General features: G+C 31.3%; 1 pseudogene; it reads left to right on the top strand.

Annotated features, from left to right (window-relative positions):
- Positions 1 to 11720, top strand: part of LOC133162790 (WD repeat domain phosphoinositide-interacting protein 4-like) — a 165663-nt pseudogene extending 153943 nt beyond the window's left edge.
- The last annotated feature ends 1834 nt before the right edge of the window (positions 11721 to 13554 follow it).

Here is a 13554-nt window from a genome sequence, read left to right on the forward strand (position 1 = left end):
TAGATCTATAAATAAACCTATTTTAAACGTCTACTTTAGGTCTATAAATCAACCTAAGGGTCTATAAATCAACCTAATTTAGGCGTCTATTTTAGGTCTATATATCAACCTATTTTAGATCTAAAAATCAACCTATTTTAAACGTCTACTTTAGGTCTATAAATCAACCTAAGGGTCTATAAATCAACCTAATTTAGGCGTCTATTTTAGGTCTATATATCAACCTATTTTAGACGTCTATTTCTGGTCTATAAATCGACCTATTTTAGATCTATAAATAAATCTATTTTAAACGTCTACGTTAGGTCTATAAATCAACCTAAGGGTCTATAAATCAACCTAATCTAGGCATCTATTTTAGGTCTATATATCAACCTATTTTAGATCTAAAAAATCAACCTATTTTAGACGTCTATTTCTGGTCTATAAATCAACCTAGTTTAGATCTATTTTAAACGTCTACTTTAGGTCTATAAATCAACCTAAGGGTCTATAAATCAACCTAATTTAGGCGTCTATTTTAGGTCTATATATCAACCTATTTTAGATCTAAAAATCATCCTATTTTAGACGTCTATTTCTGGTCTATAAATCAACCTATTTTAGATCTATAAATAAACCTATTTTAAACGTCTACGTTAGGTCTATAAATCAACCTAATCTAGGCGTCTATTTTAGGTCTATATATCAACCTATTTTAGATCTAAAAAAATCAACCTATTTTAGACGTCTATTTCTGGTCTATAAATCAACCTATTTTAGATCTATAAATAAACCTATTTTAAACGTCTACTTTAGGTCTATAAATCAACCTAAGGTTCTATAAATCAACCTAATTCAGGTGTCCATTTTAGGTCTATATAGCAACCTATTTTAGATCTAAAAATCAACCTATTTTAGACGTCTATTTCTGGTTTAAAAATCAACCTATTTTAGACGTCTAGATTTGGTTTAAAAATCAACCTTTTTTAGACGTCTATTTTTGGTTTAAAAATCAACCTATTTTAGACGTCTATTTTTGGTTTAAAAATCAACCTATTTTAGACGTCTATTTTTGGTTTAAAAATCAACCTTTAGTCAATTTTTGGTTTAAAAATCAACCTTTTTTAAACGTCTATTATTGGTCTGAAAATCAACTTAATTTTATCTTTATCAGTGGTACAGGAATAACCAATTCACATGTACGGATCAATATGTTTGTTAAACCCAAACAACTTCTGTGCATTATTTATACAACTTACGGCTTGTTCAGACTTCAAAATTCCAAAATATGATCATATTTAATGTTTAACTATTTTAAACCTATTTTAAACGTCTACTTTAGGTCTATAAATCAACCTAAGGGGCTATAAATCAACCTAATTTAGGTGTCTATTTTAGGTCTATATATCAACCTATTTTAGATCTAACAATCAACCTATTTTAGATCTATAAATAAACCTATTTTAAACGTCTACTTTAGGTCTATAAATCAACCTAAGGGTCTATAAATCAACCTAATTTAGGCGTCTATTTTAGGTCTATATATCAACCTATTTTAGATCTAAAAATCAACCTATTTTAAACGTCTACTTTAGGTCTATAAATCAACCTAAGGGTCTATAAATCAACCTAATTTAGGCGTCTATTTTAGGTCTATATATCAACCTATTTTAGATCTAAAAATCAACCTATTTTAGACGTCTATTTCTGGTCTATAAATCAACCTATTTTAGATCTATTTTAAACGTCTACTTTAGGTCTATAAATCAACCTAATTTAGGCGTCTATTTTAGGTCTATATATCAACTTATTTTAGATCTAAAAATCAACCTATTTTAGACGTCTATTTCTTGTTTATAAATCGTCTATTTTAGGTCTATATATCAACCTATTTTAGATCTAAAAATAAACCTATTTTAAACGTCTACTTTAGGTCTATAAATCAACCTAAGGGTCTATAATTCAACCTAATTTAGGCGTCTATTTTAGGTCTATATATCAACCTATTTTAGATCTAAAAATCAACCTATTTTAGATGTCTATTTCTGGTCTATAAATCGTCTATTTTAGGTCTATATATCAACCTATTTTAGATCTAAAAATAAACCTATTTTAAACGTCTACTTTAGGTCTATAAATCAACCTAAGGGTCTATAAATCAACCTAATTTAGGCGTCTATTTTAGGTCTATATATCAACCTATTTTAGATCTAAAAATCAACCTATTTTAGATGTCTATTTCTGGTCTATAAATCGTCTATTTTAGGTCTATATATCAACCTATTTTAGATCTAAAAATAAACCTATTTTAAACGTCTACTTTAGGTCTATAAATCAACCTAAGGGTCTATAAATCAACCTAATTTAGGCGTCTATTTTAGGTCTATATATCAACCTATTTTAGATCTAAAAATCAACCTATTTTAGACGTCTATTTCTGGTCTATAAATCGTCTATTTTAGGTCTATATATCAACCTATTTTAGATCTAAAAATCAACCTATTTTAGACGTCTATTTCTGGTCTATTTGAGATCTATAATTAAACCTATTTTAAACGTCTACTTTAGGTCTATAAATCAACCTAAGGGTCTATAAATCAACCTAATTTAGGCGTCTATTTTAGGTCTATATATCAACCTATTTTAGATCTAAAAATCAACCTATTTTAGACGTCTATTTCTGGTCTATTTTAGATCTATAAATAAACCTATTTTAAACGTCTACTTTAGGTCTATAAATCAACCTAAGGGTCTATAAATCAACCTAATTTAGGCGTCTATTTTAGGTCTATATATCAACCTATTTTAGATCTAAAAATCAACAAATTTTAGACGTCTATTTCTGGTCTATAAATCGTCTATTTTAGGTCTATATATCAACCTATTTTAGATCTAAAAATAAACCTATTTTAAACGTCTACTTTAGGTCTATAAATCAACCTAATGGTCTATAAATCAACCTAATTTAGGCGTCTATTTTAGGTCTATATATCAACCTATTTTAGATCTAAAAATCAACCTATTTTAGACGTCTATTTCTGGTCTATAAATCAACCTATTTTAGATCTATAAATAAACCTATTTTAAACGTCTACGTTAGGTCTATAAATCAACCTAAGGGTCTATAAATCAACCTAATCTAGGGGTCTATTTTAGGTCTATATATCAACCTATTTTAGATCTAAAGAATCAACCTATTTTAGACGTCTATTTCTGGTCTATAAATCAACCTATTTTAGATCTATAAATACACCTATTTTAAACGTCTACTTTAGGTCTATAAATCAACCTAAGGGTCTATAAATCAACCTAATTTAGGTGTCTATTTTAGGTCTATATATCAACCTATTTTAGATCTAAAAATCAACCTATTTTAGACGTCTATTTCTGGTCTATTTTAGATCTATAAATAAACCTATTTTAAACGTCTAGTAAATTGAGCCAAGATCAAGATTTTGCAAATTAATAAGGGTTGGGAAACTTTGTTGAATGACCCTACCTCGACAGTTTAGTTTTGACTATTTTAGGTCTATAAATCAACTTATTTTAGGTCTATAAATCAACCTATTTTAGATCTATAAATAAACCTATTTTAAACGTCTACTTTAGGTTTATAAATCAACCTAAGGGTCTATAAATCAACCTAATTTAGGCGTCTATTTTAGGTCTATATATCAACCTATTTTAGATCTAAAAATCAACCTATTTTAAACGTCTACTTTAGGTCTATAAATCAACCTAAGGGTCTATAAATCAACCTAATTTAGGCGTCTATTTTAGGTCTATATATCAACCTATTTTAGATCTAAAAATCAACCTATTTTAGACGTCTATTTCTGGTCTATAAATCAACCTATTTTAGATCTATAAATAAACCTATTTTAAACGTCTACGTTAGGTCTATAAATCAACCTAAGGGTCTATAAATCAACCTAATCTAGGCGTCTATTTTAGGTCTATATATCAACCTATTTTAGATCTAAAAAATCAACCTATTTTAGACGTCTATTTCTGGTCTATAAATCAACCTATTTTAGATCTATTTTAAACGTCTACTTTAGGTCTATAAATCAACCTAAGGGTCTATAAATCAACCTAATTTAGGCGTCTATTTTAAGTCTATATATCAACCTATTTTAGATCTAAAAATCAACCTATTTTAGACGTCTATTTCTGGTCTATAAATCAACCTATTTTAGATCTATAGATAAACCTATTTTAAACGTCTACGTTAGGTCTATAAATCAACCTAAGGGTTTATAAATCAACCTAATCTAGGCGTCTATTTTAGGTCTATATATCAACCTATTTTAGATCTAGAAAATCAACCTATTTTAGACGTCTATTTCTGGTCTATAAATCAACCTATTTTAGATCTATAAATAAACCTATTTTAAACGTCTACTTTAGGTCTATAAATCAACCTAAGGGTCTATAAATCAACCTAATTTAGGCGTCTATTTTAGGTCTATATATCAACCTATTTTAGATGTCTATTTCTGGTCTATAAATCAACCTATTTTAGATCTATTATAAACGTCTACTTTAGGTCTATAAATCAACCTAAGGGTCTATAAATCAACCTAATTTAGGCGTCTATTTTAGGTCTATATATCAACCTATTTTAGATCTAAAAATCAACCTATTTTAGACGTCTATTTCTGGTCTATAAATCAACCTATTTTAGATCTATAAATAAACCTATTTTAAACGTCTACGTTAGGTCTATAAATCAACCTAAGGGTCTATAAATCAACCTAATCTAGGTGTCTATTTTAGGTCTATATATCAACCTATTTTAGATCTAAAAAATCAACCTATTTTAGACGTCTATTTCTGGTCTATAAATCAACCTATTTTAGATCTATTTTAAACGTCTACTTTAGGTCTATAAATCAACCTAAGGGTCTATAAATCAACCTAATTTAGGCGTCTATTTTAGGTCTATATATCAACCTATTTTAGATCTGAAAATAAACCTATTTTAGACGTCTATTTCTGGTCTATAAATCAACCTATTTTAGATCTATTTTAAACGTCTACTTTAGGTCTATAAATCAACCTAAGGGTCTATAAATCAACCTAATTTAGGCGTCTATTTTACGTCTATATATCAACCTATTTTAGATCTAAAAATAAACCTATTTTAAACGTCTACTTTAGGTCTATAAATCAACCTAAGGGTCTATAATTCAACCTAATTTAGGCGTCTATTTTAGGTCTATATATCAACCTATTTTAGATCTAAAAATCAACCTATTTTAGATGTCTATTTCTGGTCTATAAATCGTCTATTTTAGGTCTATATATCAACCTATTTTAGATCTAAAAATAAACCTATTTTAAACGTCTACTTTAGGTCTATAAATCAACCTAAGGGTCTATAAATCAACCTAATTTAGGCGTCTATTTTAGGTCTATATATCAACCTATTTTAGATCTAAAAATCAACCTATTTTAGACGTCTATTTCTGGTCTATAAATCGTCTATTTTAGGTCTATATATCAACCTATTTTAGATTTAAAATTAAACCTATTTTAGACGTCTATTTCTGGTCTATTTGAGATCTATAATTAAACCTATTTTAAACGTCTACTTTAGGTCTATAAATCAACCTAAGGGTCTATAAATCAACCTAATTTAGGCGTCTATTTTAGGTCTATATATCAACCTATTTTAGATCTAAAAATCAACCTATTTTAGACGTCTATTTCTGGTCTACTTTAGATCTATAAATACACCTATTTTAAACGTCTACTTTAGGTCTATAAATCAACCTAAGGGTCTATAAATCAACCTAATTTAGGCGTCTATTTTAGGTCTATATATCAACCTATTTTAGATCTAAAAATCAACCTATTTTAGACGTCTATTTCTGGTCTATAAATCGTCTATTTTAGGTCTATATATCAACCTATTTTAGATCTAAAAATAAACCTATTTTAGACATCTATTTGAGATCTATAATTAAACCTATTTTAAACGTCTACTTTAGGTCTATAAATACACCTAAGGGTCTATAAATCAACCTAATTTAGGCGTCTATTTTAGGTCTATATATCAACCTATTTTAGATCTAAAAATCAACCTATTTTAGACGTCTATTTCTGGTCTATAAATCAACCTATTTTAGATCTATTTTAAACGTCTACTTTAGGTCTATAAATCAACCTAAGGGTCTATAAATCAACCTAATTTAGGCGTCTATTTTAGGTCTATATATCAACCTATTTTAGATCTAAAAAATCAACCTATTTTAGACGTCTATTTCTGGTCTATAAATCAACCTATTTTAGATCTATAAATAAACCTATTTTAAACGTCTACTTTAGGTCTATAAATCAACCTAATGGTCTATAAATCAACCTAATTTAGGTGTCTATTTTAGGTCTATATATCAACCTATTTTAGATCTAAAAATCAACCTATTTTAGACGTCTATTTCTGGTTTAAAAATCAACCTATTTTAGATCTATTTTAAACGTCTACTTTAGGTCTATAAATCAACCTAAGGGTCTATAAATCAACCTAATTTAGGCGTCTATTTTAGGTCTATATATCAACCTATTTTAGATCTAAAAATCAACCTATTTTAGACGTCTATTTCTGGTCTATTTTAGATCTATAAATAAACCTATTTTAAACGTCTAGTAAATTGAGCAGAGATCAAGATTTTGCAAATTAATAAGGGTTGGGAAACTTTGTTGAATGACCCTACCTCGACAGTTTAGTTTTGACTATTTTAGGTCTATAAATCAACTTATTTTAGGTCTATAAATCAACCTATTTTAGATCTATAAATAAACCTATTTTAAACGTCTACTTTAGGTCTATAAATCAACCTAAGGGTCTATAAATCAACCTAATTTAGGCGTCTATTTTAGGTCTATATATCAACCTATTTTAGATCTAAAAATCAACCTATTTTAAACGTCTACTTTAGGTCTATAAATCAACCTAAGGGTCTATAAATCAACCTAATTTAGGCGTCTATTTTAGGTCTATATATCAACCTATTTTAGATCTAAAAATCAACCTATTTTAGACGTCTATTTCTGGTCTATAAATCAACCTATTTTAGATCTATAAATAAACCTATTTTAAACGTCTACGTTAGGTCTATAAATCAACCTAAGGGTCTATAAATCAACCTAATCTAGGCGTCTATTTTAGGTCTATATATCAACCTATTTTAGATCTAACAATCAACCTATTTTAGACGTCTATTTCTGGTCTATTTTAGATCTATAAATAAACCTATTTTAAACGTCTAGTAAATTGAGCCAAGATCAAGATTTTGCAAATTAATAAGGGTTGGGAAACTTTGTTGAACGACCCTACCTCGACAGTTTAGTTTTGACTATTTTAGGTCTATAAATCAACTTATTTTAGGTCTATAAATCAACCTATTTTAGATCTATAAATGAACCTATTTTAAACGTCTACTTTAGGTCTATAAATCAACCTAAGGGTCTATAAATCAACCTAATTTAGGCGTCTATTTTAGGTCTATATATCAACCTATTTTAGATCTAAAAATCAACCTATTTTAAACGTCTACTTTAGGTCTATAAATCAACCTAAGGGTCTATAAATCAACCTAATTTAGGCGTCTATTTTAGGTCTATATATCAACCTATTTTAGATCTAAAAATCAACCTATTTTAGACGTCTATTTCTGGTCTATAAATCAACCTATTTTAGATCTATAAATAAACCTATTTTAAACGTCTACTATAGGTCTATAAATCAACCTATTTTAGGTCTATAAATCAACCTATTTTAGATCTATAAATAAACCTATTTTAAACGCCTACTATAGGTCTATAAATCAACCTAAGGGTCTATAAATCAACCTAATTTAGGTGTCTATTTTAGGTCTATATATCAACCTATTATAGATCTAAAAATCAACCTATTTTAGACGTCTATTTCTGGTCTATTTTAGATCTATAAATCAACCTATTAAAAACGTCTACTTTAGGTCTATAGATCAACCTAAGGGTCTATAAATCAACCTAATTTAGGCGTCTATTTTAGGTCTATATATCAACCTATTTTAGATCTAAAAATCAACCTATTTTAGACGTCTATTTCTGGTCTATAAATCAACCTATTTTAGATCTATAAATAAACCTATTTTAAACGTCTACGTTAGGTCTATAAATCATCCTAAGGGTCTATAAATCAACCTAATCTAGGCGTCTATTTTAGGTCTATATATCAACCTATTTTAGATCTAAAAAAATCAACCTATTTTAGACGTCTATTTCTGGTCTATAAATCAACCTATTTTAGATCTATAAATAAACCTATTTTAAACGTCTACTTTAGGTCTATAAATCAACCTAAGGGTCTATAAATCAACCTAATTTAGGTGTCTATTTTAGGTCTATATATCAACCTATTTTAGATCTAACAATCAACCTATTTTAGACGTCTATTTCTGGTCTATTTTAGATCTATAAATAAACCTATTTTAAACGTCTAGTAAATTGAGCCAAGATCAAGATTTTGCAAATTAATAAGTGTTGGGAAACTTTGTTGAATGACCCTACCTCGACAGTTTAGTTTTGACTATTTTAGGTCTATAAATCAACTTATTTTAGGTCTATAAATCAATCTATTTTAGATCTATAAATAAACCTATTTTAAACGTCTACTTTAGGTCTATAAATCAACCTAAGGGTCTATAAATCAACCTAATTTAGGCGTCTATTTTAGGTCTATATATCAACCTATTTTAGATCTAAAAATCAACCTATTTTAAACGTCTACTTTAGGTCTATAAATCAACCTAAGGGTCTATAAATCAACCTAATTTAGGCGTCTATTTTAGGTCTATATATCAACCTATTTTAGATCTAAAAATCAACCTATTTTAGACGTCTATTTCTGGTCTATAAATCAACCTATTTTAGATCTATTTTAAACGTCTACTTTAGGTCTATAAATCAACCTAAGGGTCTATAAATCAACCTAATTTAGGCGTCTATTTTAGGTCTATATATCAACCTATTTTAGATCTAAAAATCATCCTATTTTAGACGTCTATTTCTGGTCTATAAATCAACCTATTTTAGATCTATAAATAAACCTATTTTAAACGTCTACGTTAGGTCTATAAATCAACCTAATCTAGGCGTCTATTTTAGGTCTATATATCAACCTATTTTAGATCTAAAAAAATCAACCTATTTTAGACGTCTATTTCTGGTCTATAAATCAACCTATTTTAGATCTATAAATAAACCTATTTTAAACGTCTACTTTAGGTCTATAAATCAACCTAATTCAGGTGTCCATTTTAGGTCTATATAGCAACCTATTTTAGATCTAAAAATCAACCTATTTTAGACGTCTATTTCTGGTTTAAAAATCAACCTATTTTAGACGTCTAGATTTGGTTTAAAAATCAACCTATTTTAGACGTCTATTTTTGGTTTAAAAATCAACATTTTTTAGACGTCTATTTTTGGTCTAAAAATCAACCTATTTTAGACGTCTATTTTTGGTTTAAAAATCAACCTTTTTTAGACGTCTATTTTTGGTTTAAAAATCAACCTATTTTAGACGTCTATTTTTGGTTAAAAAATCAACCTATTTTAGACGTCTATTTTTGGTTTAAAAATCAACCTATTTTAGACGTCTATTTCTGGTCTATAAATCAACCTATTTTAGATCTATTTTAAACGTCTACTTTAGGTCTATAAATCAACCTAAGGGTCTATAAATCAACCTAATTTAGGCGTCTATTTTAGGTCTATATATCAACCTATTTTAGATCTAAAAATCAACCTATTTTAGACGTCTATTTCTGGTCTATTTTAGATCTATAAATAAACCTATTTTAAACGTCTACTTTAGGTCTATAAATCAACCTAAGGGTCTATAAATCAACCTAATTTAGGCGTCTATTTTAGGTCTATATATCAACCTATTTTAGATCTAAAAATCAACCTATTTTAGACGTCTATTTCTGGTCTATAAATCGTCTATTTTAGGTCTATATATCAACCTATTTTAGATCTAAAAATAAACCTATTTTAAGCGTCTACTTTAGGTCTATAAATCAACCTAAGGGTCTATAAATCAACCTAATTTAGGCGTCTATTTTAGGTCTTATATATCAACCTATTTTAGATCTAAAAATCAACCTATTTTAGACGTCTATTTCTGGTCTATAAATCGTAACGCGCTTCCAGCCAGTCTTTGCAGGCACGAGCAATGTTTCAAAGAAAATTTGATCAACATGCGACGGGCATTTTTTGCCAGATCGCTCCAAAATCGTTTGCAGTGTGCCCCCTACTCGTCCATCCGCAGAACAGGTATCGCTGTAGCCTAGCCCGGCTGTCTTTGGGCAAGGACTGGAAACCAAGTAGACAACGGGCCATTCCCACAGACTGACAATTTAGGCCGAGAGTCCTGAACGCCACACGCCATGTTGAAAATGCATGACCGGATTGGAGATGTGACAGTCGTTGCTTTGCTTTTAGGTTGTTTCTGCTGCTCCATGGAGTCTGGTGTGCGCATTTACAATGTGGAGCCTTTGATGGAGAAGGGCCACTTGGGTGAGCGTCTTGCTGCTCGGCGCTGGCCGGGCGCCTGCTAACATGGCCCGCCGTCTGCTTTGCAGATCACGAGCAGGTGGGCAGCGTGGCGTCATGCTGCATCGCTCCAACCTGCTGGCCGTGGTCGGGGGCGGAGTCAGCCCCAAGTTCTCTGAGATATCCGGTGGGTGCCTTTTGAATTGGGCGAGCACGACCATGAAGCCAACCGGTGTGACTTTTCAGTGCTGATCTGGGATGACGCGTGCGATTCCCGAGACGCCAAAGACAAGCTGGTCCTGGAGTTCACCTTCACCAAGCCGGTGCTGGCGGTCCGGATGCGACACGACAAGTGAGTGGCGGCGGCTCGCTAAACTGGCCGAGAGGAGCGCAAACGTTGAAAGCAAACAAATTGGCGGGCTGCCTCCTCCCAGGATCGTCATGGTGTTGAAGAACAGGATCTATGTGTACAGCTTACCCGACAAGCCGCTCAAGCTCTTTGAGTTTGATACGCGCGACAACCCCAAAGGTGAGCGAGTGAGCCAGCGAGCGCTCGGCCAGTCAGTCGCGCGGCTTCCTTTTATTAGCGTCTGCTTTTCCACCAGGTCTGTGCGACTTGTGTCCGAGTCTGGACAAGCAGCTGCTGGTTTTCCCGGGACACAAATGTGGAAGTCTGCAGCTGGCGGTAAATTGCCCCTCACACTTCCAAGCGTACGCGGGAGAGCCTGCGTCGCCGTCATTAGTCCGCTCCCGCCCTCCAGGACCTGTCCAACAGCAAGCCCGGGACGTCGTCGGCGCCGTTCACCATCAACGCGCACCAGAGCGAGATCGCCTGCCTGGCGCTCAACCAGCCGGGAAGCGTGGCCGCCTCGGCCTCTCGCAAGGGGACGCTCATACGCCTCTTTGACACCAGCAGCCGCGACAAACTGGTGGAGCTGCGGCGAGGCACCGACCCCGCCACGCTCTACTGGTAAGCGTGCCCCCCCCCTTATTATTATTATTTTTTTTAATTGTCGGTTTGCTCACCGCTGACCATGTCCCCTCCCCGCACCTGCACAGCCTCAACTTCAGTCACGACTCGTCCTTCTTGTGCGCATCCAGTGACAAAGGGACGGTCCACATCTTCGCCCTGAAAGACACCAAACTTAACCGCCGCTCCGCGTAAGACCGCCGCTCCGCGTAAGGCCGCCGCCTTATATTATGTCTACTTTGGGTCTATAAATCAACCTAAGGGTCTATAAATCAACCTAATTTAGGCGTCTATTTTAGGTCTATATATCAACCTATTTTAGATCTAAAAATCAACCTATTTTAGACGTCTATTTCTGGTCTATAAATCAACCTATTTTAGATCTATAAATAAACCTATTTTAAACGTCTACGTTAGGTCTATAAATCAACCTAATCTAGGCGTCTATTTTAGGTCTATATATCAACCTATTTTAGATCTAAAAAAATCAACCTATTTTAGACGTCTATTTCTGGTCTATAAATCAACCTATTTTAGATCTATAAATAAACCTATTTTAAACGTCTACTTTAGGTCTATAAATCAACCTAAGGTTCTATAAATCAACCTAATTCAGGTGTCCATTTTAGGTCTATATAGCAACCTATTTTAGATCTAAAAATCAACCTATTTTAGACGTCTATTTCTGGTTAAAAAAATTAACCTATTTTAGACGTCTAGTTTTGGTTTAAAAATCAACCTTTTTTACACGTCTATTTTTGGTTTAAAAATCAACCTTTTTTAGACGTCTATTTTTGGTTTAAAAATCAACCTTTTTTAGACGTCTATTTTTGGTTTAAAAATCAACATTTTTTAGACGTCTATTTTTGGTTTAAAAATCAACCTATTTTAGACGTCTATTTTTGGTTTAAAAATCAACCTTTTTCAGACGTCTATTTTTGGTTTAAAAATCAACCTTGTTTAGTCAATTTTTGGTTTAACAATCAACCTTGTTTAGTCAATTTTTGGTTTAACAATCAACCTTTTTTAAACGTCTATTTTTGGTCTGAAAATCAACTTAATTTTATCTTTATCAGTGGTACAGGAATAACCAATTCACATGTACGGATCAATATGCTTGTTAAACGCAAACAACTTCTGTGCATTATTTATACAACTTACGGCTTGTTCAGACTTCAAAATTCCTAAATATGATCATATTTAATGTTTAATTATTTTAAACCTATTTTAAAAGTCTAGTTTAGGTCTATAAATCAACCTAAGGGTCTATAAATCAACCTAATTTAGGCGTCTATTTTAGGTCTATATATCAACCTATTTTAGATCTAAAAAAATAAACCTATTTTAAACGTCTACTTTAGGTCTATAAATCAACCTAATTTAGGCGTCTATTTTAGGTCTATATATCAACCTATTTTAGATCTAAAAATCAACCTATTTTAGACGTCTATTTCTGGTCTATAAATCAACCTATTTTAGATCTATTTTAAACGTCTACTTTAGGTCTATAAATCAACCTAAGGGTCTATAAATCAACCTATTTTAGGCGTCTATTTTAGGTCTATATATCAACCTATTTTAGATCTAAAAATCAACCTATTTTAGACGTCTATTTCTGGTCTATAAATCAACCTATTTTAGATCTATTTTAAACGTCTACTTTAGGTCTATAAATCAACCTAAGGGTCTATAAATCAACCTAATTTAGGCGTCTATTTTCGGTCTATATATCAACCTATTTTAGATCTAAAAATCAACCTATTTTAGACGTCTATTTCTGGTCTATAAATCAACCTATTTTAGATCTATAAATAAACCTATTTTAAACGTCTACGTTAGGTCTATAAATCAACCTAAGGGTCTATAAATCAACCTAATCTAGGGGTCTATTTTAGGTCTATATATCAACCTATTTTAGATCTAAAAAATCAACCTATTTTAGACGTCTATTTCTGGTCTATAAATCAACCTATTTATATCTATAAATAAACCTATTTTAAACGTCTACTTTAGGTCTATAAATCAACCTAAGGGTCTATAAATCAACCTAATTT

Source organism: Syngnathus typhle, linkage group LG11 (assembly GCF_033458585.1).
Source record: "Syngnathus typhle isolate RoL2023-S1 ecotype Sweden linkage group LG11, RoL_Styp_1.0, whole genome shotgun sequence".
Lineage (NCBI taxonomy): Eukaryota > Metazoa > Chordata > Actinopteri > Syngnathiformes > Syngnathidae > Syngnathus > Syngnathus typhle.